Here is a 5576-nt window from a genome sequence, read left to right as displayed (position 1 = left end):
TCTTTGAATCTGAGCATTTGAGCACTAGCTGGTGAAAGTTGGGATTAGCTTGCTGTCTCCCTTTTAGTTTTCTGAAATCCTCCAGCAAGCTGTCTCCCTTCTAGTTTTCTAACATCCATTGCTTTACGGCACAATACAGTCCAACAAAGTCAAGCATTCTTCGGCAATGCCCATTCAGCAAAGGAAATCACGGCAGGATATCTTCCTTTAGCCTTTCCCTATTTGTTAACTCATTATTTAATATTTTCTTGGTGTAATCACGTTTCTTATTAAATTATATGACCAGAACCTTAATCATTAAGTGTCTTCAAAGTGAGGCTGTGAGATTCTTTCAAAGTGCTGGTACTTCTCCATTAACAATGTCGACTCACCACCAGTGGAAGAAAGCGCAAATGATGGAATCCCATGCCAAGGAAAAAGGTTAAAAAAAAAAAAAAAATTACTGAGGCTATTTTTTATTTCCCGAGGGAAGTTTCCATGCCGTTTAATTGGTCAGGAAAGGTAGTTTAATTTAATTCAACCTCTGCTGCTTTACAACCTCATCTGTCTTTTATTTGCGCTGTGTTTCAAAAGCACATTACAGCATTTACAGGGGAACAAAAGTGCATGCATAGCTGTGTTTTTTTTTTTTTTTTTTTTTGTTCATATGAACAATCGATTAAGAGCGTCACAGTAGAACCATCATCTTTAGCAATTAAACTATTTCGATATTTATAAAAAGTATGAAAGCAAATCAATATTTTAGCTTCGATAGTTGCTATCCATTCTTAGACGTTTAGGCTTGCCATCATGTTCTCCTCATAGCGTGTGGACCATCGCATTACCAAAGTGTTGATAGCAGCTTTGGCACAAACAATCCTTTTCTGATCTTTAATGGCCTAGTTGAAGTTCCCCCTGATCATTCTTTTACTTGCAATTTCTACATCTTCCTACCATTCAAAAATCTCATCTTTAATCATATTTTCGCGAAACTTAAATAATATACAAATGATCTTTCATGGAAAAAAAAAATGCAAATCTCCAACATACCTTGGTGTGAATTGAACCAGATAGTCTCAAGTAGAAGAGGTCATGATGAAGCTGATTGAATTCTTTAATTAAGGTGCAAACAATTACTAGTTCCTCATGAGAAATGTGACACTTACGGTAAAGTTACATGCCAGTTTCTTTTTCTTTTTCTTTTTTTCTTTTTGTTTAAATCAATGATTGAAGAATTTAGCTAAGAGAAGTTGAAGCAAGCATGAAAAGGATAAATTATTTCATCAGATTAGGCTAAAGGCAGATAGCGACTACCAATAGAGCCTGGGACAATATATTAGGTGATTGACTGAGTATCCATGTTGCCTGCACACACTTGAAATTGGTCCATTTTTTAGAACCATGATAGGAGGAAGCTCAAGAAAAGCAAGGTAAGGTTGGGATTGAACCTAGATTAGAACAATAAGGGGCTGTTTGGATATTTGTACAAAATTGGACTGAAAATTATATAGAAATTGAGTCTATTGGTCTATCTAGCTTGCATTTTTCAAAAGCCTGTTCAAACCCATCACAAGTCCTAGCCTTTAGACTACATCTAAAAAGAAAAAAAAAAGATCTATGGAGAACTTTTTATTTCTTTCTACAGGGTTGGGACCGAGTATTATTTGGTTCACACACAATCATTCTCCCAATTCATGAATCCTATAAAATTTTCAGTCCAATCTTATAAAAATATTCAAACATGCCCTAAACGCCTTCATCAACTCAACCATTGGCACCCTCCTCTGGATATTGTTCCATGCATCCAGAAAATCTTTCAAAATAACATGAGACTCTCCATTAGAAGACTAATTTATTTCAAGAAAGGCTCATTAGATATCCTCCAAATAAGAAACCCAAGTTCCCAAATGTGTGACTAGTGGAGAATCAATTGCATTCGAGATTAAAAAACTCTCTATTTCCCGTAGTTGATTCTGTATGTCAAAACCCCAGGTATATACCTTGTTAGTAAGACTGAACTTGGATGCCATGAGATGTATGAACGATGGAAGTTTTCGAACGAAATGTAACTGAAGAGCACTTTGGGTTTATGCAACAGGTGAACCATGCAGGAGATCACCCAACATATTAATATCTTAAGGTCATAGGTGTTGGCTCAGTTGATTAGCACTTAACTCTTCATGAGAAGTCCAAAATTCAATCTAGATGGCAATAAATAACCACCATATATATATAGAGAGAGAGAGAGAGATGAAGGGGCAAAAGGGGGCTGGGCGAAACGAGAACGCTATGTTCCAGTTGTTGCACTTGCCATCGTATTACATATATTACGAAGTAGGTAAAAAGATAATTTCTCAGGGCGCGACCAATGCACGTCAACGTCTTTGCGGATCTCATCTGATTTACATGTGAAGCCTTCATGCAATTCAAGGCTCATGGTGCATGTGAGTATCCTTGACCTACAAATCTCTACCAACAAGGGAGAGAAAACTTAACCCTCTCCAAAATCCATAAAAATCCTATAAATCTTTTTGAAAAAAAGAAGCAAGCATTCCGCATCACAAATTTCAAATGACTTTGCTCTTCTTTCCTAATCCCATGAATTCTACAAAAATAAAAGTTTTATAATATATCTTCTTTAATTGAAAGTTTTATTTATCAAAAATTATTTTTGATTAGAACAAAGCCTTTATAATCAAAATTTTCATAAATTAAAAATATAAATTATTGTGGCCAACTCCCTATCGCCTGTCGTCGGTGGAGAGCACCTGCAAGACAAAATCCTCACAGACCGGAGTTGTGTCCGGCGGGAACCCTCCAATGCTTAAGTCAGAGAGAGAGAGTTGGTAAACAGCTAATAGAAATGTTAAGAATGACAAAATTTTGATCCAGAATTGTCTTACCCATGCTACTCGTTTACCTCTCCTTTGATAGATGATTCTGATATAATCGTCGAGCACATAGTCCCACTTTTTATGTCGCTAAATTATCGGACTATAATTGTGGAGTTAGTGGATTGTTTATTCCCACTAATGGTCGTGACACGTAGTTGATAACCGTTCAGAATGATTAGGATGTGTTGAGTAGATAAGCCGACTGTATGTCGGTAATACTGATAAGTTGGTAGAAAATCCGAATATCAATCGGCTGGTAACTCTAATATGCCGATAGTCTTCGGTCGAAAATTAATTAAGTCAACTGTGGTTGGTCGATAATAGCCGACTCTCGGTCGGTCAATCGATTGTGAGCCAGCGTAATATGTTCATTCGGCCGATGTAGAGTCAGAGTCGGGGGTCGGTTGATTTGCCCCAACAGTTGCCCTCCACTCCCAAGTCCAAGATAATCCGACGTGTATATTATCACGTGGTCTCTCATTACGTATTGCCTCAAGCTCCGACTTGACTGCTAGTCGAGAATTTTTTGGTTGTTTTATCTTTCGATTACTGCAAAATTATTATTGGACTGTCATGTCGATAAGATAATTCGATATCAGACGTCTGCATTGGACATCGTTTCAAGAAGATAATTCGATGCCGGACGATATGATCCTGACTAGTAGATTTTAGCCACGTGTCCGAATATCATTGGATCGGAGCTGTTCACATGGATGATGGTGAGATGGCACGATCAGGAGCAGGTGCGTCGAACCGTCCGATCAATGGTCGATCCGGATGTCGTCACGTATCGTCATCTAATGAGACTTCGATTTGATCGCTTCCATCCTGACCGTTGAGGGATCCTATATATATAGGATCGCTTTCGGCCAAACTTTTGCTTTATATTTTATCATTATTTTCTACTGTGGAAGCTCTGCCGGAAGATCGCCCCAGCACCAGAAAACTCCAAAGTCTTTTCTTCATCTTCTTTCTTGGTTTTCAAGTCAAGTGTTCTTGTCTTTTTTCCTTGGGTCCATCTCCTTTTTGTTCTCCTTAGTCTTCTTCTCCCATGGCTAGGGCTTCTTCTTCTCGGGATAGTCGGTCGAAAAATCCGACCGACGACTCCCCATCGGGTCCGAAAGTGGAGGCTTCTTCACTATCCGAACCTAATATTGAATGGCTCTAGAAATAATATCATATCCCAGAGCAATATCAACTCTTTGAATCTGGTGCCGATGGTCGGATGAACTCCCCTCCTTCAGGCCAGATAGCCTTCTCTGTCGCAGACCTTCGAACGGATCTTTGATTTTCGATTTCAGAGTTCATCCAAAAATTTTTGAACTATTATGGTCTCTGTCCCGCTCAGTTGGCACCGAATTCGGTCTGGCTTATAATTAGCTATGCTTTGTTGTATCGGTTAATACCGACCGAACCTCGTCCTTCTCTTTTTCGCACCTTCTTTGTTCTCCGTCCCCATCCTAAGGTCAAGGATTGGTGGTTCTTCAACCCAAGAAAAGTTTTTTCCTTCATTATCGATCTTCCATCATCTATTCACGGATGAAAGAACCAATTCTTTTTTATTACTTCATCTCTTCTTTGGGGCTTCCCTTTGCACTAGGGTGATCCGAGGATTGGCCTCAATGAGAATAGTCAGGTGGAGGTCGACGATCGAGAAGACTTCCACCGATTAAAGGACATGGTGGTTCCACCACAAAGAGAGCTGATGATCGAACAAGCTCTTTATGATGCCGGCCTTAGTTCGGTCACCACCTTAGGTATACCTAGTCGATCACTTCTATTTTTATTTTTTTTTTATTTATTTCTGAATTGTACTAACTTTCTTGTTCTAATTGTAGCTATACAATCGAGAGTATGAGTATCGACCGTCAATATTCACCAGCATGCTGCCAAGAAGAGGGCAGCGGCATCCGAAGCTGGACCCTCCCGACCGTCGAAGAAGGATCGAGCAACTACATCTGCACCGATGAGAGAATCTAATGTACCATCAGCATTGGTTCCTGAGCCAGTTCTGGTGCTGTCGGCTCCGACAGTGTTTCCCAATGCGCCGTCTGCTGAAGAGGGGGCGGCAAAAGAAAACGGGACTGTCGCAGCAACATCGATAACTCCACCAACTGAGGTTCGAGCCGAGGTGGAAGCCACAGTCGAACCCGAACAATCAGCGGCTGCACCAGTCGCTCCCCTAGTGGGGCTCTCTCGGGCACAGTCAAGCTCCAGCTTCTCCGTATTTTCCAATGTGGGATCACCGACAGACGATTGGGAGAAGGCACCGATGATTTCAGTGGATAATGCAACGTCGGTAGGTCACATGGTTCACTTTGACATCAGAGTGTCCAAGGATGAGTCGGCCTTAGCCAATCCGATATTGGCCAGGTGACTCATCTAAACTGCTCTTCTCCCGACCGATCGGGAGAACAGAAAAAATAGAACTGTCGTCGAGATGTTCTCTTCTTTTTATCCGATGATACTCGGGGTAAGTTTTTCTTCATACTTTTTTTTTGTGATCTGATCAGACGTATCCTCTATTTGTAGTTGGTACATGACATGTTCGATATGGAGGCGGCAACAGAAAGGTTGCCGACTTCCTTCAGACATGGATGAATAAAGTGGCGGCCGTCAATGCTAAGAAGGCGGCTGCCCTTGAGCAACTTTGGGTGGCGGCCGAGCGAGAGGTGAAGCTTCAGGAGAAAGTCTACCATTTGT

This window comes from Elaeis guineensis, chromosome 1 (assembly GCF_000442705.2).
Source record: "Elaeis guineensis isolate ETL-2024a chromosome 1, EG11, whole genome shotgun sequence".
Taxonomy (NCBI): Eukaryota; Viridiplantae; Streptophyta; class Magnoliopsida; order Arecales; family Arecaceae; genus Elaeis; species Elaeis guineensis.
This window is presented reverse-complemented; position numbering follows the sequence as displayed.